A 26,327-nucleotide genomic window follows, 5' to 3' on the forward strand; every position below is an offset into this window, starting at 1 on the left:
TGGAAGTAGCCAGGTGACATAACCCGGGGCAAAGTTTGCCCAGTTTGTTATACTATATAACAGTATTTGGGAAGAAAGAGGAAGAACAATTCCCTTTCCATCCCCACCCTAGGCACTGTTCCTAAGCTCTATAGCACATCCAGAGGTGTCCAAGTAGCCACGTGACTCTGTGTGGAGCAGGGTCATCTTGTATTTACCTCTCATGCATCTCTGTCTCACTTCTTTTTTCTCACTTTGGCTGCTTTGCTCCAAATAATTTAATTCTCAGTAAAGCACTAGCACTTAACTCTTGCGTCAGCCTCTGTTTTCTAGAGAAACTGGGCTAAGACAAAGAAATCTGTGCTCATCCAGCTATTCATAAGGGAGCATTTCAGTGCCGGTTCTGTTCCAGTTATTTGTAGGTGAGGCTTCTTCGAGAGGTGAGAATTTCAGGATTTAAGAACCGAACCTCTAAACTCATCATGTATGCTTTCTCCCTCCTCTGGTGATTAGATCATCTCACAAGGATTTCTGCTCTACCATTTCTTTCAAAATGACCATTCTGAATTCTGTGATCTTTTTGCCTGCATTTCTACTTTGGGTGATAGATTTAGTTACTTTCTGGAGTCCAAACATCACTATACTTAACTCAGCAAAAAATTTGTGCCACATGTATGCAACCAGCTGTCGTAACCATGAAAGTTAGAGAAAGTATGGTTTATGTCTTCCTGGAAATCTCAGTGCAGTGGCAAACCTGGATAAATATACTTTAATCCAAAGTGACTGAGGCATTGACTACTAGTGGAACAAGTACAGAGGAATGGGAATGTAGGAGACTGATTCATCCCAACTGGTAATAATGGGTAATGATTTATAGAATAGTTGGTGATTGGTCAACCATTGCGATATACATGTGAAAAAAAAAGATAAAAGTGGGAGCGATGGGACTATAGGTATAGAATAAATAAACTTAAGTAGGAAAGGACCTGCAGAGTGGATTCAATGAAAGGGAACCTCTGGAGCCTAGGGTTTATGTGTGAATGTGTTGTGAGGCTGTCAGATTTAATACAGTGAGTAATGATTAGAAATATCCACCGTCTAGCTCATAGCGAGCTATGACTACCACACTGAGGGTGTAAGAATGAATGTGGATGAATCTGGAAGACATTGGGGTGTTTAAGTAAGGAGGTGGTATAATAAGGTCTGTGCTTTTAAACATGACTTTGCGCATGAAGAATTGGTGAGGGAAGAGTCTGCAAGCAAGATCACTTGGGAGCAATTCAGATGCTGCTGATTGACTGCTGTGGTGGTGATAGTGCCAAGATATGCATTTACACAAGGACAGAAAAAGAAAATTTAAGAATTATCTTGTGAATTTGTACAGGAGAGATGGGAATTTGATTAGAAAAACTTTTAGCTGAATTAATTAAATAATGGTTTTAACATTGTGAGAAAGTTAAAATATGTTTGGCCCTAAGGGCTATCTGGTTAAACGAGTTTATAATATTTGATATTTTTGCAGGTGTTCCCCCATGCAAGAGAGGTCATTACAGTACAATGAAGGCATTTCCCACCCACTTTAAAAAAACTGGTCTTAAAGATTAAAAAAAACATTTTCAGAGCTGTTTTTTCCTCTAAGGGCTATGAATATTATACAGATATATTTTTTCTTGTTCTTATAAATGTTCTGTACAGTTCTTTCTCCAAAGAAACCACCTTTCCTAGAAATAATTCAGTTTATTTTGTACTTTTGTCATGGAGTTTTTTAGATTTTTACTAATATAAGCAGGATTGTCTCAATATCACTCAAGTATCCATCACCCATATTTTAAAATTATCTACTCATGGTCAATCTGTGTGGCTAAATTGATTCTCCCACCTGCCACTTTACCCCACTCCTAGACTATTTTGAAGCAAACCCTAGATATCATCTCGTTGTATCTCTGAATATTTCTACATGTATCTTTAAGTGATGAACACTCTTTTTAAAAAAACATAACAGCAGCATCTGAACAGTTAAATATTAACAATGATTCTTTAAAATACCCAGAGTCAGTCAGTATTCAAATGACTTATTTATTATTTTTACTGTAAAGTCTGTTTTAATCAAGATCCAAATAAGGTCCACTTTGCAATTAGTTTATATATCTCTTAAATCAATTTTAAATCTAGGGATTTCCCTTCCATTTTTTTCCCTTGCAGGCAAGCAGAAAAGCTATTTGTCCTTGATAATTACTCAGTGTCTGGTTATCCTATATATTTCTTGTAAATTGGTAGTTGAATCTAGAGCAGTGACCCTCAACAGAGGGTGATTTCCTTCCTCTCCCACCCTGCCACACACCTCATTCCAGGAGACATTTGGCAATGTCTTGAGACATTTCTGGTTTTCATAACACAGGGATGATACTGGCATCTGGTAAGTAGAAGCCAGAGATACTGCTAAAGATCTGAGAATTGCAGGAGAATGTCGTGGGGACGTCCCCCACACAACAAAGAATGATCTGGCCCAAAGTGAGTGGTGAGACTGAGAAACCCTGCTCTAGGGGCTTGATCAGACTCAGGCTCACATTTTTTAGCAAGACTACTACAGTGGTGTTGAGTGCTTCCTTCCGGTTGCTAGTGATGCAAGGAGCTATTGATAATCAAAGTCTACAAGCACGAATTCATGAGGGGGTTATGGTATGGTAATATTCTAGTTATGTCATTTCTTCCTCATTTATTAGCTGGAAGGAATCTATGAAGAGGAATTTCCCCTCATCTACTGTTTGGTTACCCAGAGAGATGATTTAGTTTAAAATATTAAAGTCTGCTGAATATCTAGCAAGTAAGTAGAATTCAACCAGCATGCCTGCATATGCTTTCTTCTCAAAGTACTTAGACTCAGATCCAAAGTCAGTGAAATGGTGGAAACAACGTCAAGATTAGTTGGTTTAGAATATACAAACCCTTCCCTTTTAGTTTACTAGACAATCCAATAGAGGATTTCTACTGAGATTTTTTTCCCCTCAATAACTTTAGCTGTATTTAAAGTTAACGAACTTTTTCAATTAAAACCACAGATATTTAGCCTTTGGATAGTATTTGGATGAATCAGGATGTATCTAATTATGCTGGATAAATTCTTAAGAGGTTAAGAAGATTCTTTATTCAGAACAAGCACATCTTAAGTGGGAATCATGTAGTCGTTCAACCGGTATGCAAACCACCTGTGTAAAAGGAACCTTCAGATGTGGTTGAGAGTTTGAAAAATGCATGAAATGGAAAGCTTAGAAATTATTCTTTTAGATGGTAATCAATTCTAGAAGGCAGAAGAGGCAAAATTTATGGCATGAGTGTCCACAAAGCAATCGTGATATAGTCGTCAGGAGGACCCTTGTTCACTAATTATCATTGGCCTAACTTCAGGAACAGCTAGACTCAGATGACAAAGAAAATCAGGAATTTGTTCCAGAATGAGTTTACAATGGTCTGGCTAGGGTCAAGTGCCCATCCTTGAGCCTGTTGCTATTTATTATTTATGCATGCATGAGTAGTCATTAGGACTTACTCCTCTATGCTTTTCTTTTTTGAATTTTATTTATTTTTTTATACATCAGGTTCTTATCAGTTATCCATTTTATACATATTAGTGTATATATGTCAGTCCCAATCTCCCAATTCATCACACCACCACCACCGCCCCCCACCCCCCGCCACTTTCCCCCCTTGGTGTCCGTATGTTTGTTCTCTACATCTGTGTCTCTATTTCTGCCCTGCAAAATGGTTCATCTGTACCATTTTTCTAGGTTCCACATATATACGTTAATATATGATATTTGTTTTTCTCTTTCTGACTTACTTCACTCTGTATGACAGTCTCTAGATCTATCCACGTCTCTACAAATGACCCAATCTTGTTCCTTTTTATGGCTGAGTAATATTCCATTGTATATACGTACCACATCTTCTTTATCCATTTGTCTGTCCATCGGCATTTAGGTTGCTTCCATGACCTGGCTATTGTAAACAGTGCTGCAATGAACATTGGGGTGCATGTGTCTTTTTGAATTATGGTTTTCTCTGGATATATGTCCAGTAGTGGGATTGTTGGGTCATATGGTAATTCTATTTTTAGTTTTTTAAGGAACCTCCATACTGTTCTCCATAGTGGCAGTATCAATTTACACTCCCACCAACAGTGCAAGAGGGTTCCCTTTTCTCCACACCCTCTCCAGCATTTGTTGTTTGTAGATTTTCTGATATGCCCATTCTAAACAGTGTGAGGTGATACCTCATTGTAGTTTTAATTTGCATTTCTCTAATAAGTAGTGATGTTGAGCAGCTTTTCATGTGCTTCTTGGCCATCTGTATGTCTTCTTTGGAGAAATGTCTATTTAGGTCTTCTGCCCATTTCTTGATTGGGTTGTTTGTTTTTTTACTATTGAGCTGCATGAGCTGTTTATATATTTTGGAGATTAATCCTTTGTCCGTTGATTCGTTTGCAAATATTTTCTCCCATTCTGAGGGTTGTCTTTTCATCTAATTTTAATTTTTAGTTTTGGCTGCATTTGGTCTTCACTGCTGCGCACGGGCTCTCTCTAGCTGTGGTGAGTGGGGGTCACTCTTTGTTGCGGTGCGCGGGCTTCTCATTGCGGTGCCCTCTCCTGTTGCAGAGCACGGGCTCTAGGTGCATGGGCTTCAGCAATTGTGGCACACGGGCTCAGTAGTTGTGGCTCGTGGGTTCTAGAGCGCAGGCTCAGCAGTTGTGGCACACAGGCTTAGTTGCTCCACGGCATGTGGGATCCTCCCGGACCAGGGCTCGAACCCATGTCCCCTGAAGTAGCAGGTGGATTCTTAACCACTGCTCCACCAGGGAAGCCCCAAAGCTTTTTATTTTTACTTAATTCTATAATATGCTCCTATATCCAACAGAGGAAGTGTTAATACATATCCTAGAGTGTGTGGGAATTAAATTACATGCGCAAAATGCAGGAAGAGCATAAAGTAAAATGGTATAATTAAATGCCTAGGCTAATATCTCATTCAATTTACTGAGTAGGCACTCAGTAGATGGTAGCTATTATGTAATAGTACAAACACACAAATGAAAATAGACTTAATTTTTCAATATCTCCAAAATATTCAATAATCTCTCCTAGTATTAAATGTGAGGTTATCCAATCTTCATTATTTGTAACTTTTCCTACTTCTTGAGTTGAAATTCCTGATACTTCAGTATCTTTTGTTTTCCTAGGGTGATGATGAGCAGCTGGTTACTAATTTTAGTGGTAGAACCCTTCAAGGCTCTGGTGACCATTAACTCCTCTTAGAGTGCTGGAATAAGCATTCTTCATAAATATGATTTTTGAGTCTTGTTTTCTGAAACTTCTCTATCTTCATGTGACTATCTGACTGAGTGTTTTCAATGCTCTTCACTAGACTACCATCTCTCTGTCCATTTATTTATTTATTTATGTAAGGGCCTTGCTGGTTCTCTATTTTAAATATAGCAGTGTGTACATGTCAATCCCAAACTCCCAATCTCCATCCTTTTAAGTGGAGATCACCAGTGATTTCGGTCACTGATGACATCCTTGTAGAAAAGTGCAAGAATGAGATGGATGCTACAGTAGATACTGTTATATACCACTGAATCCCCCCAACAAGAATGAAGGCCCTCATTTCACCAGCTTCTGGGAGGGATGGCTAATGTCTCACAGCTGAGAAGTTCCCTAAGCTTTGCTCTCTGCTGAAGGGGGCTGTTAAAAGTTATGCTTCCTCTCTTCAGGGCAGCCCACATCCAATGACTGCTCATGTGGGGCTATAGTAACCTCAATTTGGGACCTCTCTGAAGGACCATCCCCACTTCAGCATTCCCTGTTGGAACTGCATCATGGTTCAACTTGTTCCTATGCCCAGACCTGCTTCTCTGACTTCCTGACAGCTGTTATTACCAAGAGCATTCCTCAATTAACTTCTTGCATATAAATCTCCATCTTAGAGTCTATTTCCTGGGGCTCCCAAGCTCCATAAGTGCCAGGAGTAGTCCTTAAAAGCAGACGCCGAATGTGATTTTGAAGTTGTATCTATGTCTGTCTGACTAGCAATGAGGACCTGACCACTGGCCATAGGTGCAATATTGATAGTTCCAGATATATGGTAGCAGTAGAATCTTTAAAACTTTCACCAGTGCTGAACTGGGAGGGGAGGAAATACATTGGCTGGTGCAACATCACTGGCATTCAACCTTAAGTATGTGAGGATAGGAGAGGGTAGTTCTTATAACAACTAAGAAATTAGATAGCTCTCGCGTGGAACAATCAATGCATTGGAAAAAGTATGATAAATGCTTATGAGTACTTTGCCACCAATTTAAGGCTAATTGTGAAAACCAGAGCACTTTGGTAGCATGTAAAGAAGCTCTTATCTCCTGTAGCTGGAGGACAGAAAAAGCTGAGGACCAGGCCCAGTTAGTTCACTCTCCTTTTCCTGTAAGTTTCCCCAGTAAAAGAGACCAACTAGAATCCTGGAAGAGCTGGTCCCAGATGGAGAAAATTTATTATATGAAACTAAGGGACCTAAGGGCAGCGAGGTGTGAACTATAGGACATGCTGTGTTTCACGGCCCCTTCCAGGATTAAGACTCCCATTTTCCAGCCACTATGAGCATTCCTGCTGAAGGTTCACAGCTGAGGCTCTTCTGAGGTGTGCTCTAAGCTAAAAGGCACTGCTTCACACACATTTACACCTCTTCCCAGGGGGCAGTTTCATTCAATAACTGTTCCATACAGGGCTAGGAAGACAAGTTTTGTGGCTGCAAACAAATGACAAACTAACAAGAAGAAAAAAACAAAGCATAATCTCCCTCTGAGTTAAGTATTGAGGGTATTATCCGTAGGGCCACTATTTTTTTTTAATGGGTCACGTTGTGGTGTCGTTCTGTTTTGGATGCCATAATTTAATATACACATAAATATGTAATGATGATGTACAAGCATACTACAGACCAGAGGTTTTTCAAAATTATTTTAAAGTAATAAAACTCTTTTTCTCAGATTTTTTTCTGGGGGATGTGGAGGAGACAGAATTCCTACATTCACTGAGGCTGACAATGGAGTTGCTCCAGTTGGAGAATTTCTTTTTTCCCTCCATGCAGTCGCTCATAATTTGCGTAGCAGAGACCCCCTTCTCATTTCCTTCTTCTTCTTCCCTTTTGCTCCCTTGAAGTGGCTTCTGGATCAAGTTGGAGGATTTAAACATTGGGTGAGGTGTAAAATTGGTGATTTCTTGGTTTTTCTAGACTTTAATTCTGTGCTATACATCTGTCTCCAGAGATTTGGAGAAAGGGAGCTCTATCAGGTGGGTTAAGTTAGCTACAACCAAGGCCTAAAGACTGTAAGTTCCTAAAATCTTGTTTCCATGAGGGTAGAGACAGATGAAAAGTATAAGAGAGCTGAAACCAAAAGATTCTTCCTGGTGTGAGCAAAGATGGAGAGCAGAAGGGGTATTGGTTCTACATCAGGGAGGAACTAGTTCTGTTTCAGTCTTGTTCCACAGGAAGGGACTGCCTGTGTATGTGAACAAAGAGCTAAGTGTACAATGGACTTGTATACCCGGGGCTCAGGCTCCTAATGATGACTTCTCCTAGGTGAACATTACATAGGGATTAGACTTCCATTGAAGAACGTGCTATGATTAGAAGAGGGCTCCAATGGGGATTTCATGGTCAGAACCAGAGCAGGGGAGTGAAGCTATATCCTGAGAACAGTATTTACCTCCTTGCCACCTTGATGTCTCGGAGTTTCCTCGGTATTCGGCAATTCTCAGTCATCTCTGCTTTCGAAGCAGCACTGGTTCCCATAGCCTCCATTTTCTCCTGGAGACAGTTTGGCTCTATGGTTTCCAGGAGGTTTTTCTCCAAGTCTGCCACGATTGCACCATAGCCCCTTTCTCCATCAACACTGGATTATGAAGGAATTGACACCAGAAACCTTCCTGAATCCACTACTCTGGGGCATCTTCATGTCCTGTGGGCATGGGTGGGTGAGATAATGAACAGCACTTGGAGACCAAGGGCTCTGTTCATTTTGATGGGGAGTTCCCACTGTCAAATGTGATGGAAGAGTAAACATCATCTTGGTGCCTCTGACACCTACTGGAGCAGGATGCTTCCCCTCAGCTACTTTCATTTGCACATGGTCAGAAAAGACTGTGTTATATTCAGAAGCCAGCAACCTTCAGCTTGGGGAGCACCAGGAGAGATGACTGAAGTAGAGCAGACTTCTCCCATATCTTAGTCACTGGAATACGTTTGGGAATCTCTGGTTATATTATGAGGAGAGAGCTGAGGACTTGGTGGCCGAGCCTGGACTTTATGACATTACTGGCCAGAGGCACCTGACAAAGGTATGTGAATTGCATCCCAAACCATAAAATGAGACACCTTGGCTAAACTTGCAATCTAGTTCTTCACTGACTTGTGCATCGTCAGTATTTCCCATATTGCTACATGGTTTTGTAAATTGAATAACCTTCATAATTATGATTTGATTGCAGCATAATGATTCCCTTAAGAGGATGTGCCATAATTTGTTAGGCATTCATTGATTGCTGGACATTTAGGTTTTTTCCAGTGTTTCGTGATTACAAATAATATTGCAAAAATAGGCCTATTGCTTCTTTTCTTATGTTAAAACATTTCCTTCGTGTACATTCCCAGGAATGAGATTACTAAGTCAAAGTGTGAACATTTCAGTTAAATAAGTCCAAAGGAAAGAATACATTCTATATGGTTGAAAAGTATACTATGAATCTGAAAAATATGAATTGACTGGGTCTGAACTTTTACCCCATTTGATTTAATTTAAAATGTAAACTTTTTTTTTCTATAACTTTATCCTGTGAATTAGCATCAAACACATAGGCTCTACCAATAGGCTGACCAAACAGACTCTAACTGCAATCCTGTGAAACAGTACAACAGAAATGATCTCGCCCTTGGGTTCAGTACAACATCCACTTGCATTATCATTTTCCCAGTAAATAGCTCTCACCATCCCTAACTACAGCTGCGTGAAACCAACGGCGTCCACTTGGCAGTGAATCGCATACCAAAGTGTTACTCAACTATCCAGAACTAAAACTGAAATCATTTCTCCTGGCTAACTGAGTGTAAGGTACTTTTTATGTACCAAAGGGTAAAAAATCATGCCTCTTAAGCAAGCTTTAGCTTCAAATGTCAGTTTTCTGATAGGGGAGGATATTTTGATGGCCTCAAAATATAAGGTGGACTCACAAAGTTCTCCTTCTTCCCGTGGTTTCTGGCATTCAGAAAGTATTCCTGGAACTTCACCTTAAGGCATATTCCACATTTACCTTACTATTTCCCTGAGGGAAAGATATTTCACAATAGTTACACTATAGTGATATTTGTTTCCCTTCAACAAAAATGTACTGAGTGTGTATGCAGCAGGGTACATGGAGAGAATGTGTGCTTGAGAATCATGCTGAGCTGCTGTGCATCCGTGAGAAATTTATGAAATTTTTCTAAGTTCCAATGCCCTAATTTATTAAATGAAAATAATAACACTGCTTTCACAAAGTAATTGTGAGTTACAAAAATATAAAAAAGTGAAAAGTGCTTGGTATACAGTAAGCACTCAATAAATGTTAGTTCTTTTTCTTGGAGTCTAAATGGAATACAAAACTGAAAAACATGGCTCCTGCCCTCAGAGCCTACAGAATGGCAGAAATGAGCAGACAAGTACAAACAACTGTGATACCAAACAGTCTGCAGCAAATATCATGCCAAAGAAACAAAGTTTGAAGGAAAAGATCAAGGAGAGAGATGGCTTCAGAGGTCCCAGGTTTCACCAAGCAATCTAACTTCTTTGAGACTAAGATTCTTCATCTGGAAATGAAGTAAATTAATCTTAAGAGGCTTTGAAAACAAATGACATCATGCATATGAAATCTCTTTGTCATTGAAACAACATTTGGATTTCTTATTTTAATAATGATCATTCCAAATTTAGCTATATCTGGAAACACTTTATGGAGGTTGATGGGATACAAAACAGTTCTTGTAGAATGGGTTGCATGTTGATCGCATAGTGGAAGACTTGGCTGAGGGAGTAGCTTAGGGTTCACGGGGAAGAAAATGCACCACAGGGTGAGTGAGCGGTTTAAATGGAAATAATAGCATGGAGTTGGGACCATATGGGAAAAACTTTGGATGAATGGTTTGCTAAGCACATATCTGCATTTTATTTTACATTATGGGAAGCTCTTAAAGTTTTTTGAACTGGTAGCAAAACCACTCTCATCTCAGAACTGAGTTTTAGAAAAGAATTCTCACAGTGGTATAGAGACAGCACACACCCCATCCCTTGTTGAAAAGGAATTTATATCACACATCCCAGAATCAGCAATTTAATTAGAAAGTTTAGCTTAAAACATCCTGTGGTAGCTGAATAATGGCCCCCAGAGATGTCTGCATTCTAATTCCCAGAACTTGCAAATATGTTACCTCATAAGGAAAAAAAAAAGGGGGGGCGGATTTTGGTGGTGTGATTAAGGATCTTGAGATGGGAATAGTGTGCTTGATTATCCAGGTGGCCCCAGTGTAATCACAAGGGTCCATATAAGAAAAAGGCAGGGGCGTCAAAATCAGAGGGAAGGAAGGCGTGAGCAGAAGTCAGAGTGATGTGCTTTGAAGATGAAGGAAGGGGTCATGAGTCAAGGAATACAGCCTCTAGAAGCTAGGAAAGGCAAGGGCATGGAGCCTCCAGAAGAAATGCAACCCTGCCAACACCTTGACTTTAGGACTTCTGACCTCCAGAACTGTCAGATAATACCTTTGTGTCATTGTAAGCCACTCAGTGTGTGGTAATTTGTTACATCAACAATAGGAAATGAATACATATCCACATCCTCTATCTCTGTTTTTTTTGGATTGTTATTTTCAATCTCTGTCCCTAACCCACTACCCACACCCATTATAAACAAATTAAAATACCAAGACTTTTCTCCAGGGATTTCTTTGGGAACACAAGCACATAGCATCAAACCAAACATTTTAGTATCTGTAAAAAAGATTCAGATTTGACTTAGAAAAAAATCCAAGATCTGTTTGCAAGTGGTATTTTTGCCTATTTGGTTTTTCTCATCAACTTGACAATATGTGGAGTCATGAATCACTGGATTGTCCATTGCAAAGGAATCTCAGCCTAGGACCAGAGGGGCTCCACAGACACAGTTAAATTCCAAATGCTGCTCTCCAAAAGAGTCCCTTTATATATACAACTATTCAGAAGATTTTTTTTTTTGCTATTCAGTGTTCAATTTGGCCTTTGTACAGTCTGGAATTTGGAGGAAAAAAAAAATCACTGTCTTTTAAACACAGTTAAGGTAACAAGAAACTGGAAAGGGGAAAAACATACCACAAACTAAGGGGCTTTAAGCACCCCCCAGGATTCCATCATGGCCATTCTTTGTATTCCTATCCCCTATGACTTCAGCCAAAAACCATTAAAATGAGTTCCTTATACTGTGCATGGTTTGCAAGTGAGGGTTGTCTGAGCATTAACTTGTTGTTTGACTCACCCCAGGATTTTCAGGTGTTGCACAAGGGAGTAAAGTACAGAGCGCACCTTAGTTCTTGGTTGTCAGCCATTGGACGGTGGCCATCGTATTATGAAACTGTCCAAGTACGCTGGGTCTCAACCACAAAATTTAATTTTCCCTACTTCAGGGACTAATCAACTACTATAGCCTTAAATACCTAAAGAGACTTTTTACCTGCAAAAAGAAAATTCCCCCTTCAGACTGAAGTGAAGCTAATTTGAGTTTTGTCTATCCTTAGGGTTACAAACATTGACAGAAATTCAGCTTGAAGAGAAACAGATAAGAGATGGAATTTCTATGAATACAATCTGTGATATAGATTAAAGAAAGATGAAAGCTCCAAGGTTCTTGGTAACACCTCAGTAAATAATGTTTGAGGACTCCATGATGGGCAGTCCCCACCCTAATTGTTAACAATATAATTTTACAACCTCTAGCTACCAGGGAATGCTACCCTTATCCTTCCTTCTGTCCCCATGAGGATTCCCCTCTTCTCCGACCCCTTTCCTTTTCCTTGGCAACTCCTCATCCTCCACTCTCATCATACTCCACTTCTTTACTGTGAACCGGAGGACAGAACTGGTGAAACTGAAGCAGAAATAGAGAAGAAATTCACATGCACTGAATGCCCGTGATATTAGTTCTGGGCTTTCTTTAGAGCTCTTTTATGATAGGGAACAATAACCCCTAAGATGTTGGGGCCACTGTTTTTCAGATGCCTATTAACTGGTAGCCAAGGCTTTCTAACAGATTCTCAAAGCATTCCATTATACAATCAGGATTTTGTTCATGCTAAAAAGGAACTTGTAAATATCCTTAAAACTTTCAACCTTTATTTTAAAACTATGTAAAATAAATAAGGCCCCCAAAGAAACAAATAAAACTCATATTTTTGACCACCAAAAGAGTGCTACCAAAGCAAGGGGTGCCACATGGCATCCATTGTTCCTAGGCTGATGCAATCAACATGGAATAATAAAATGGAACAGGCTGACTCTTGAGGTGGAAAAACTTTTGATTATGTGGATTACACGATCAGAAGCAGCAAATCCACATGGCTCTGAGCCAAGTGACAATTGCAGGAAGGGCACTGCATCTCTTTCAAATACTTAAGGATGAGCTCACTGAGACATCAAAGAAATACATTTTAACTATAGCAAAGGATTGATTTGATTGCTTTAGGACATAAATTGTTTGGCATAGCACCAGAATTTGGGGGTAAATTCCAAGCACTTTTTACAGGTGACCCAAGACTTATAGCTGCTTAACGTGTAACTATCGTTCAGGAAACAATTAAGATGTAAGTGCAGGGGTAGAGTCAGCAGTATACCCCAGGGATCTCCTGGGAGTTATAGAGTTTGGGGGGCTGGCTAGAAGACCATTCATAATTTTTGATAATTTCTATTGAAACATATAATCAAAGTTCTATACAACCAACTTTAACTAGTTTTCCAAAGCAATTTGTGATTTGCAATGCCAAACAGGTCCAGAGAAAACAAACCAGTGTCTTACTTAACGCAAGTATTTTATAGATTTTTTTCCCCCCAATGGAGCAGAAAGTTGATTCTGACTGAAGATTGAAATGTCTGTTAACCAGATTGCATTCTCAAGGTTTTTTCAATCTGATTAAGAGTCTCTGCATTTACCTGAAAGGGCAGTGAATTTAACAGTAAGAATCAAAATGGCTAATTGGAAGAAGGCATAGCACTTTACTCCTTTTGTCCCTTAATGCGACAAATATTATGAGGTGTCTACCATTCCACCTTTCTTTCTTATTAAAGGAAGAAAAAACCAGTTTTGTTTCACAGCAAGGTGCTCTGTCCCAGGAGGCTCCTCCTGTTGTCATACGTAAATCATAGGTAACTCTTTCCCCTCTGCCAGTTATTGCTATGGATGTGGATATAGGAGCCAGTTTTGGCCAATGGGGTGATATTAGAAGTATGAAGAAGAAAGGCTTTTTTTTCAGCCATCACTCCTTCTTCCCCTCTTCTGTTCGGAATGTGGTTCCAAAAAACTTTGATGATTCGTACATCGGCAGCCAACAAGGGAGATCTCATCACCTAATGGTGGATGTGCAGAGCAGAAGCTTGGGAAGAGCAGAGCCCTTAGGGGTATCATTAAATCCCAACACAGCTCAGGAATCACCTTCTCTGGCCTTCTTGTTCTGGAAGCAATAAGTGTCTTCTATTTTAAGCAACTTTTAGTTGAGTATTTTGTTACATATAGCAAAAAGCATTCAAAATGATAAACTTAATAGACTCTTTCTGCCAGAGGGTGACACACTTCATTATGCAACTCAGGGACTCAAAGAATAGAAAACAGATTTGAAAACTTTGGGCCAAAGAACCACAGGGATCACCCAAAAGTGTTTTCCTGTAGGAAATCGTGGGAAGAATTTGGACCACAGTGATCTTCCCCTTGTAAAAATTAACCCACAGGTAAAGGAACAGTTGAGTTCAAGAACTTTTTAAGATTAAAAAATCATATTTCACTGCTCTTTTGAAAGTTAAAAGGAATTGAGAAGTCAGAATTCCTACAAACGTGCAGGATACACTGAATAACATTCTATTTCATTTTCTAAAATGGTCCCACTTGCTATTTTGGGGCATCTTTCTGGTAAGTTTCACACCTGTGATCCAGGAAGTCAAGACATCTTAATTTTACTTATTAAAATGAGAAGTGGTCTCAATTACCTTGTAAAGAGAGAAAAACATTAGGAAGATTACTATGAGTCTCCCAGCTGTAAAATTAATTTCTGTTACCTTTAACCATATAAGAAGTATTTTTCAGGCAATTCCTGAGAAAAGGAGATGGTGGGAAGTCGGTGGGAAGTCGGTGGAAAGGGTAGAGAGGAGGGCAGTCAAATGAAATAATGGTCTCTTTAAATCCACCGGTTCTGGTGATAAAGGTTGTACTACACACATGTTAAATTTATCAAGAGGAGGCAAGACAGCTCCCATGACTAAGAAAGAAAGCCATTCTGAAGGGTTCTTTCAAAATGATTGCTGTTGAGGCTTTACAGGAAACATTAGCTTTAAAGGAAAATTGGAAACTGAAGGAAGTTCCTACCAAAGAAAACAATTATAAGTATTCTTAATTGCCTGGAAATGATTTGTCATGCAAAATTGGACCATGCACGATACATTTATATAAATGGCTTAGAGGCACCAATGTTGTAATGCGGCATATTTTCTTTGCACATAGTGTTCTCATAACACATTCAAGGCAAGGGATCTGACTTTCACTTTTCTCTCTCCTCCACTTCCTTCTCCACAACTTCTGCTTGCTTCTTGAGGCTGGGAAGGAACAGAGGGAGGAAGAGCAGGCATAAAATAACTGCAAGAGTCGGTGACTGCTACTCAATGTATTTTATTATTTCAGGAATTCATTCAAAACTGGGCTGCAATTACATTTAAAACAGGAGAATAATGGGCTATTGACATGTATATGGTTTTAGAAATATAAGGCCTCATTTTCTCAGCTGGAATTTCCCCTACAATGTGCATTTGCATTACATTAGAGATGCTCTTGCGGAACAAGAGGATCACAGGCATTCAGACATTTTGACATTATCTGGGTCAGAGGCAAGGTTTAAAAGCAATAGCTCTACAAGTATCAAAGCTCTCTTACAGGCCAGCATTGCAGTGCATTAGAGGAGGCAAGCCTGGTGTGTCTCCCTGCATTGGCCATGTTTTATGACATACCTGCCTAACCCAGACATTAATCTACTGAAGATGAATTGGCCTGGTCATGGTCCTCTGCTAACCTTCAACGGCGTGTACATTACCTAAATTGAAATCTGCACTTTTTCATGCCACGTGTGGTTTGATGTGATGGTCCAAGGAATGTAGGGTGCATTAGAATCTCCCCTCCTCTCTACCTTTCAGCAAGGCAGCTGCAGGCTTTCCTTCTCACTTGACAATGGAGGCATTCTTCTCTACTGCTTTGCCCAAGAGCAGCTATCCTGGCCTGCTCAAAATTGCATGGCACTGGGCAGGTATGTAAGCAACTCAGCGCCTTTCCTGTTCCCAGAAGTGCCAAAACCATAATGAAAAAGGAATGCAGAAGTTTTCACCTGTTGTAATTGTCTAATAAAGCCCTGCACAATGAATTCTTTGTCATCTTCCAAGAAGAGGTCAGTTGTAAGAGTCAGTGATTACATGAGCCCTTTATGTGAATAGAAAGTCCTGTATAATTGGTGTGATACTACAAATAAAATCTCCCCAAAGTTGCACAAGATGTCTATGATTTTCTAATCCCTCACGTCCTAGTTTCCCAGACATGACATTCTTTATTTACCCTGCACTTAGGTTTATTTCCTGAATGGGCAAGGGAACGAGATTTATACTGGCCCCTCTATAATTAGTGGAATAAGGTGGGGAAACCTAGGAATCAGTGAATCCTTATGAAGTTGCCTTTCCTGAATTTTCTATGTTCTTCTGCAGGTTAAAATTGAGAGGTTAGATGGGCACCATATAGGGGTCAAGAGCATAGGCTTTATGGATGGACAACCTGCATTCCAATCATACTCCTACAACAATTGCAGAGGTGTGACCTTTGAGCCAAATCCCCTTATAGGTAAATTGGTGATAGAATGAGGCTAAATGGGATTCTGTAGTAATTTATTCATTCAACAAGTACTTATGAAACACTTCCAAGTACCAAGCACAATGTGTCTGCAGCTATTGGGGACAGGGTGCTATGTCTTGCTTTCATGGAGCCCATCATGGTTAATCCCGGAAAACATTTAGTATACGGTGCCTGGCACATAGGAAGCACGCCATAAATTTGCTATTATCATCATAATTACTGTAATAAAAGTATGCCCGGTCACATTTCCACACTTTCTACTGAAGATATTCCATGCCGTCATTTAAAAGAGCAACAAAAGGCTTATTTTAAATAACGGTATGAAACACTCCAGAAAAGCATATTTGGAACTTTGACTACTCACTTTCTCAGTACAGATACTTTTGTAAACCACCAAGTCTCTGTTTCGGCCATCAAAGATGTCGGCGCGAGCTGGGTGTTTCACTTGAAGGTTACTGAGAGCCAGCTATGGGCCAAGCACTCTTGCGTTGGGGCAGTCCGGAAAGACAGCTTTTTGACTCTTTCCTGTTATTAAAATCATTTTTGTTGTCCATAACACTCAAGGAACAACTTCAAAGAAGTTACCTTGCTGCTGGGTATAAATACTCCCAATGTTTTGATCCATGAAGAACCTATTCAATATTAGTGATCAAAAGTGCCAATGCTGACATTCAAGCAACTGGAATTTTAATACCATTAAGCCTTCTACAATAGAACTGAGTTCATTTGTTGACCAAAGTCATTTAAAGTGAGAATGACATTGCCTGGCAGGTTCCCTTGGAACTGGGTTGCAAATGATTGTGACATGAATAAGGAGTCTCTGGCAAATGGGAGCCAAAGAACTGAAGGGAGGTGGGTTCATGTAGCTGGACAGGAGAGTTGTACACCTGCTGGAGTTCTACCTGGCATAAACCAATTACACTTGTTTCCACTTTCTTAGGCAATAAATTTGCGTGGTGAGTAATGGTGCACACCTACCAATTTAGAAAATTAGAGTTAGAGTTTCCGTTCCAGGGAATTGGCTCCAAAGGGTATGTGGAGAGCTGGAGGCTCTTTGAATAATCCAAAGTCTCCACAAAGTAATTCCTTAAACTTTGCCTCACTGGCATGGGGAATGATTTGCAGAGAATACAGAACATTTAAATATAAACACTCTATTCTGCAAGACTTTGATGACTGTATGAAGGGCTCTGCAGAGAACATGGTGAAACACTGTAAACTCCTACCAGAAAATAACCTGAAGAGGTCATTGTACTGTTTTGTTGAATGTGATTTATCTCCTAGACTTGGAGAAAAATGGCCGTTAAGCAAGGTCTCAGATTTGATACAATGAATGACTACATCATGAAATGTTTTTAGAAGTACTGATAACAGCAAGTACTGGTAAAAGCAAGCCCAAGTTTAGACTGAATTTCAAGTCTAAATGCAGTTCTCTGTTGATTTTTTTCCCCCTGAAATTAGGAAGGCCTTTGTCTGTTTTCCTTTGACCCTGCTTTGTTTTCTTCTGAGAGTTTCCTAGGGATAAAATATTTTAAGGACCATCCAATTATATGAAGATCCTTTGCAGAAGTGAAACCATGAAATGGATACAGGAAAACCTGTGCTTTGGCTTGTAATGGAGATTAGAATAGGACCCTCTCTCCACATCACCAGAATTTTTAGTTTCCAGTTCCTTAACTGGTATCTGGAAGTACAAACAAAGAAGAACAAAAGTTTCTGCCAACTTCACTTACCTAGACAGTTTTTTGCTCATACTTATCCCCAGAATTGAGGCACAGAAGATACACAGAAAGAGAGACATAATTTTCTAGTTAAGTCAGGGTATAGTAGCAGCACCATATTTCTCTTATTGCTCAGACTCTAGTATATCAGTCAGGATGGACCGAATTATGCTTGAAAACAAAAACCCAAATATCCCATTGGCTTAAAATATTAAGTTCATTTCTAGTTTACACTACAGTCAACTTGGCTTAGTAGGGGTGCTACTCAACTAAGTCACTGGAAGATGCATTGACATATAACACATGCTTCCAGTCTCTCCATGACAGAGGAGAGAGAGAACACGGAAACGTGCACATTGGCTTTTAGGTACTTCTCCTTAATGGGGACACGTATCATGTTTGCTTCTATTTCATTTGCCAAATAAATTATATATCCAAGCCTAATTTCCAGGAGACATGGAAGTGCAATTCTCCAGTGTCCCCAGAATCACTATACCCAGGAAAATCTTAATCTACAGTAGGTCCTTCAAGAGTCTTGTCCATCACATTAGTCCCTCAGTTAGGCCACCGTGTGTCTCAGCTGGGGGCAAGTTTGACCCCACTCCCCAGAAAACACTTGGTAACATCTGGAGACAGTTTTGATTGTCACATTGGGGGGAGCATGATACTGGCATCTAGTGGTTAGAGGCCAGGAACGCTTCCAAACATCCTATGTACAGGAAGGCCCCCACAGCATAGAGTTATCTGGCCCAAAATGTCAATAGTGCTGAGGCTGAGAAACCCTGCGTTAGATCAGTGATTTTTTCAAACCTAGAGGACTTAAGACACTCCGTGGCCAAACAGAAATCAAGACATATAACAAACCTACAGTAATTGAAACTGTGTGATACTGATGAAGGAACAGACAAGTAGATCAAGGGAGAAGAAAAGAGACTGAATGTGGCAAATGACAGAAGTGACAATCCCAAACAGTGGAGAACAATGTTAGGGTAATTGTCTATCTGTGTGGAAAAAAATAAAGGGTTATCTTTTCTTCATGTCATATGCAAAGATAAATTCCAGATGGGTTAAACATGAAAAAGTAAAAGCAAGACTGTCAATTTACTAGAAGAACATATAAGCATGTTTTTATGACCAAAGGGATAAAAAAGGTCTTCTTACACAAACAAAAAAACCCCTTAAAATATGCATAATTGTGATTATATCAAAATTATATGACAAGCAAAGAACTGGGAAAAACACCTTCAAATATTTATACAGCACACATCTAAAATATATAAAGAAAAATCATCTAAAATATATAAAGAAATTTATCAAATATAAAAGCAAAAGGGGGAAAACACAAAATGAGTTTAGAGTATCTCGTAGTTTCTCAAAGATGTACTCAGGCAGCAAATGGTGATGGCTTGTCAAAGAGACAGAGGAACCAACCTAAAAGAGCTCCCAGTGGCAAAGCTGGAACAATTTGAGTAATAAAATAAATAACATAGTACTGGATTATAACCCAAAGTATAAAATAAATATACAGGAGTCCATACTGATACAGATAAATGATGGACTAAATAAATAAGTAGGAGAGAAGAGACAAACCTTCCTTCTGAACACTTTTTGTAGTTGGTACCCCCTCCCCTCCAAGGGGATGGAGCTTAACCACTCCCTCCCCAGCCCTTGAATGTGGGCTGGACTTAGTGAGTCGCTTCAAAAAGAGTAGAATATGGAAAGGGGGAAATGATGTAACTCTACAGTAGAAAAACCTAGCAAATACTATCTTGGTCATACACATATAGTATGTAAAATCAATGAAAAAGCCTGCAAGGATCCATGTTAAAGTAAAAAATGGTCATTAACTTGGTTAGCACACAAGGTGGAAAATGTGACATATTGATATCTGGAGAGAAGACAGGAGCGGTACTTTGAAAACAATATACTTTCCCATTGACAGAGGAATGGATGAAGAAGATGTGGTACATATATACAATGGAATATTACTCAGCCATAAAAAAGAATGAAGTAATGCCATTCGCGGCAACAATGGATGGACCTAGAGATTATCATATTAAGTGAAGTAAGTCAGACAGAGAAAGACAAATATCATATGATATCACTTATATGTGGAATCTAATTTTAAAAATGATACAAAGGAACTTATTTACAAAACAGAAACAGACTTAACAGATATTGAAAACAAACTTATGGTTACTGAAGGGGAAACATGGGAGAGAGGGATAAATCAAGAGCTTGGGGTTAACATACACACACTACTATATACAAATTGCTATATATAAGATAGATAACCAATAAGGACCTACTGTACAGCACAGGGAACTCTATTCAATATTCTGTGATAACCTATAAGAGGAAAGAATCTAAAAAAGAATGAGTATGAGTATATGTATATGTATAACTGAATCACTTTGCTGTACACCTAAAACTAACACAACATTGTAAATCAACTATATTCCAATAAAATAATACAAAATTTAAAAAGAAAACAACATACTTTCTTTCCCTATATAATTAAAAAGCAATTTAAAATTAATAACCATTTTGGGTGTTTGTTAAAGATAATCAGTTCTTTGACCCTCACTCTCAGAAATTCAGTAGGTCTGGATTAGGGCCCAGAAATAAGAATTTTTAACAAATGCTCCAGATGATTCTGTTGTGGAGGGCACAATAGACACTGCATTTGAGAAACCAGAAGGGAATAAGTAAGTTTTCAAGTTGTATTCCATATATTACTTACAACTCTGAGCTGGACAGGATTAATCTCATATATTCCCACAACCAACATTAGGATTTGAAGAGGACCAAGTTCTGATTCAAATGAGACATAAGACAAAAGTTTAAGGCAAATAGGAGATAACAATATCATCTTTATTACATACTGGATGATATGGCTTATATCTGTGGACAGGTGACCTTTGTAATATTAAATTACAGACTTAAACAGATTCACCTACCCGTCATACTGGGCAGCTCTCTGCTTTTACCTCATGGCAAAGAACATGTGCTGTCTTCAGCCAGCTTCACCTACATGAGTAAGAGAAAAGAGCTACCCAGTAGATTCTTCTTGAAAATATCAAAGAGAATTCATCCCTCCTCCCACGAGGAGCAGTGAGTGAGGGGCTGTAGAGAGACCAAGAGTGTAATCCTAGTGGAGTTCTTTCTACATGGAAACAAACATACTGGACTAGGGAATGACTGAACCCTTAACAATACAGGATGATGTGAAAAAAAACAATGGTGTTATTCAAAGAAGCTGCTCCCTTAGAGGCAGTTATATCATTCAAAGGCATTAGTACTTCAAATTGATGCTTCAATTTTTAATTCCATTTTCTCCATAGGTTATTAACATTGAATTCACACATTTTATGTATGAGAGATTAATGAAACAATGGTCCTGAAATTTTCACTTGTTCTTATATCTATGACCTTGTATGGTCCTCACCCAAACTTGCTTTGGGCTTAACCACAAATATTTTGGTCAATGCAATTTGAAAATGAGACTTAAACTCCTTTTTCATACTGGGTTTTGGAACCCCTGCCAGTGCCACCATATGGGTAGGGCTGGGCTAGCCTATGGGATGATCAGAATCAGAGAGCCAAGATACCCCACTGTTCCAGCTGACACATTGCACCATAACCACCAGACCTGTGAGCAAGTTTATGTGACACCAGTCAGCCCTAGACAACCTGACAAATGACCAAATGACCGCAGACACATGAGTGAACCCAGATGAGGTCAGGAGTCTGGCCTGAACCAGAAAAAGGCCCACCCAGCAGTACTGCCAATGATAAAATGGCTAAGCCACTGAGTTTTTGGAGTGGCTCTGTAGCAAAAGCCGTATGATACTCTATATACCATGAAGTATATAACCAAATAATATCCTACAAGTGTTTCATGAACTTTATGAGATAAAAGTAGATAAAATTCAAAGCTCAATCATTTTAAATCTGTAGGGTTTGTTTTTTGTAATGTCCTCTTGACACTCATACACAAACTATCTGAACATTCTTTAGTTGAATTCAATGTTGACATGAGACCTCAATGTGACTAGGTCAATGGCTGTACAGTCAACTCGTATAGGCACTTTTGTTCTCAGGACCATGCTCTGGGACAATACTGAGAAATCTGCCGAGTTCCAGTATGCCCCGAGTGATGGTTTTAAGAATTCATTATCAAATGTGGTAAGAGCAAACATGCTTTTATCAGGTACTGGTTTGAACTGTGTATTGGTGGGAACTGTTCGAATATTCACATACAACAAATTGTTCACATCAGTTTGCATTTGAAACAGGTAAATGTGATTTGTTTCCTCTATGGATTTGGTACAACTTTGCCTATAAACAACAGAATGTTATTTAACATCTCAGAATTCCCCATGAAAGGGGGTCATCAAAATGCAACAGTCATCTGAAACAGATCTGTAAAAAGTGAGTTCAGATACTGTCTGCCAGGAATAACCACCCACTGTCTTCCAATTCATAGGTAGCTGAAGACCAAAACCTGTCCCCTATTCCATCCTACTGGAAGCTCAGTGACTTCCCAAACATGGTGCTGGGGCACCAAGAATTCAACACCACCACCAACAGTCCTGTCATCCTCTCCTTCTTGGTTCTTCTCCCCAATTTATTCAAGCTACTTTGGAGATCTTTGGCTGAACACCATAAAGCTTGGCTAATACATACCCTTGGTTGCAATCAAAGTTATTTTTTAAAAATTTGCTGTGTGGAAAAATATCCAGAAGGATAAAGTTGATGCATTTGAAATCCTTCATTAGTTTTAAGTTGTAATGTACCTCATACAAAAATCTCCAACGCTAAAGGGGAATAAATACCTTTGCCAAAATCAGTCTTATGAAATGATGCATTTTGGTACATGCTGAAGAATCACCAACAAGAACTATATCAACAAACACCTTAAACATCTGCACCTATTTAAAGCCAATATTTTTGGCACTGGCGTGAATGTAATTCTCTCTACAGATATTCATATTGCTTAAAAATTAAGGGCAGTGGCATCCATTTTGTTTACTTGTAGCAGCGTGATTGTCATTAAAGGAATACATTAGATTCTTTTAAATTTACATTCCAGCGAGCAAAGCAAACTCAAACCAGAAGATGCTTATTATGCCCAAATGTAAGCATACATGCTCAAACCAGGAAATGAAACTTGAATATTTTGGAACCATTGCAAAATGCTAATTTTGACTATTATACCACTTTATGTGAAATCCTGGCTTAAGGGGCGATAGAACTTTAAAGTGTTCTTTGTGGAAGGAAGCGGTTCCGAATATTGCTGATTTGTCCTCTCTGCCTACCTTCGGAGAGGGGTGAATCATTTAGTTTGTAACTAGAAAAATTAGATATTCTTAATCAATTCTATTTACTGTTGGTTTAAATTGATGCGAGATCTTTCAAATTAGAATGCAGTGGTTACCTCTGTCATAGAGGCGGGGGTGGGCGGCAGGACAGATCACTGCAAAAGTACACAAGAGAGCTTTCTGCCGTGAAGGAAAGTTTTCTATATTTTAATTGGGGCAGTTCCACGGGTGTGTGCATTTGCTAAACCCACCAAACTGTACACTTAAAATCTGTACATTGTATGTTCAAAAGAGAAAGCAATAAAGATGAAGGGCCAAATCAAGTAGGGCATTACAGGCTATGGTAAAGGATTTCGATTTCACTGTGTGTGAGAAGCAAATTCATTAGAGGTTTTCCAGTGAGGACGAGACGTGATCTCACTTACGTTTTAAGAGGTGGACTCCGTCTGTGATGTGGCTGATGTACTGGAACAGGGCAAAACTTGAAGCCAGGAGACCATCCGGGAGCTATGGCAAGAGTCCAGGAATGACCCACGGTTGGCTTAGTGGAGGTAGTCGCAGTGGGGTGGTGAGAAGTGGCGGTGCTTCTGCCCCGGACCTTGAGCTGCGCTGCTCAGCTCTCCCTGCCCACCACGGAAAGCATTTATACTCCAGCTGCTGGGAAGGTCTGATTGCCAGCAGCCAGCTGTTAACCATCTTTGGGAATGGTATCTTCTAAAAAGAGCCACCTGTTCCTTTCCCCGGGCAGTCCAAACACAATGATAGGTCGATGCATGGATATAAGGACCTGGCTCTCTGGACCCAATGCAGGACAACTTTGAAGGGCTGTTCCAGCCTGAGAGTTCCCTGCAGGGCTGGGAATTCTCTCTTTGCTCATCCTGCTTCTGTTTCTTTCGCCACGTAAGTGTTGATCCTAAAAGCATTTTCTAATAAATGCTCATCTCTGTCTCGATCTGCCTTGTGGAGAGCCCAATCTGTGATGCTTTGCAATGAAGTCGATTTTTTTTTCATTTGTCTAAAATTGAAAGGTGTATTTCAGGAATGTCATCGGCTCATCCAGTGATATATGGTGGGTCGTGATGGTCTGGAAACATCAGGCAAAGATGAGTCTCCTCCAGCCACTGCTCTTCAACTGGCCGTGGGATGCAGTCCTTCAACTTCTCTGGTTCTTAGCTCCATTTTCTATAAAATAAGAAGGAATTTAATCAAAGGAGGTATTCTGGAAAAATGTTTTTACAACTCTATGATGAAATTTATTAGAAATATTTAAAGTAACTGAAAACCAGCTTAGCATTTTGTTAATGGTACTAGAATCTTATGTTACCTTGATCCACTCCCTGGTTATTAGCTGTTTCTCCATGTTTATCTCTAAAAGTTGCACAGGAGACATGAAAGAAGATGATACTAAACCTAGCCAATTCTGCAAATTGTTTGCAAATCTGGTAAGACTTAATTGGAGAATATTGTTGTGATTAATGACTAAACTAACTCAATTTCACGTGTTTTTTAAAAACTTTTTTTTATTCTTTTTTTTTGAGTATTCCGCCCCTGCCCAAGTGATTCTTAGTGTTCCCAAGTCACTGCCTGGTTTGATTTAGCTCTCCTACGTCTTGATCTTCTCCCATGCTATTTGTTTAAGACAAGCCTGTTTTAGCCTCAAGACCTTTACACGTGTTCCCTCTGCCTGAAACACTCTTAACTCTTAGCACAGTTAACTCCCCCTCATCTTTTGGGTCTCAGCTGAAAAGTTACATCTGAAAAGGAATTTTTTTCCTCATCACCAGTAATACCTGGTAATTTCTACCTACTTGGAACATCTCCAAAGGCTTATCCCATACTGGGGGAGACTTCTAGGAACTACATGTAACTCTACATGTGAATGAGAGTGACATTGAACCCAACTCTATTTTAAAAAATAAGTAAATTATTTGGAAAATTATTTTTAGTTACTATCAGCAACAAATTATTTGTAATACACTTCAGAACAAATTAGCATATACCAGTGGGTCATTATATACAAAACACAATTTTGGATCTTTGCTTAGAACTCCTTACAGTATTAGTAAGGAAAAAGAGTGAATCATACAAATCCTGATTTTATAAGTTTAACTATCCTTTGAAGACTTTTTCACCTTGGAGGGGGGGGAAGGAAGCAATGATTACAAGTTCACTCATCCTTGATGTGCCAGCAAAGAAAGAAATATTTACATGAGTCTCCACAGCCATTTCCGGTGGTAGATTTAAGCTATCTGGGTGAAAATTCCTCGACACTCCTCTCCTTGAGAAGTAGGGTCTGTCCTCTGCACTTGAATTTGGGCATTCTGACTGCTGTGACCAATAGAACAGTACAGAAGTGACTGTGCCAGTTTCCAGTCTTAGGCCTTGAGAAGCAGGCAGTTTCATCTTTCTGTACGGATACCTTGAGCCTGTCGTACTGCAGAGGTTATGCTGAGATATTCCAGTCCTGGCTGAGCCCAGGTTTCCAGTCCTTTCCTCCAAGGAGGCAGACATGGAATGAAGCCATCCTGGACTCACTAGACCAGCCCATCCCAACCTGAATACCACCAGTAACCACCATGGATACAATGTGGAACAAAGGAATCATCCAGCAGAGCCCAACCCAAATTCCTGACCTGCACAATTGTGGGATATGATAAAGTGGTTGTGGCTTTCAGTCGCTAAGGCGGAGGTAGTTTGTTACACAGAAATTGATAACCTAAGCATGCTTCTTCTCTGTTTTGTTTCCCCTTTTCTCATGGTTTTAATTTATCTTGTTCCCAGACCACTAAACAAACCAAATGTCTTTTCTTTGTTCCCAGAGTCCTCTTATTATACAAACAGTCAAAGAGAAGTTTAATTGACAATGAGACCATCCATCATTTATCGGTAAGGTATAACGTTTTAACAAACCACATGCTTCTATAGGATGATGGATAGGATTTATAGTAGGCAGTACCCTGTTTTAGAGGAGCATTCACTTTGAATGTAACTGGCTGCACCTTGCTCTTTTTTTCTTGCTAATACTGAACTAAATTTAACCTTCTTAAAGATGCATGGTGTTCATTATATACAATGATAGTGATTTTTGTTGCCACATATCTGCAATAGTT

Source organism: Eubalaena glacialis, chromosome 9 (genome assembly GCF_028564815.1).
Source record: "Eubalaena glacialis isolate mEubGla1 chromosome 9, mEubGla1.1.hap2.+ XY, whole genome shotgun sequence".
Classification (NCBI taxonomy): Eukaryota; Metazoa; Chordata; class Mammalia; order Artiodactyla; family Balaenidae; genus Eubalaena; species Eubalaena glacialis.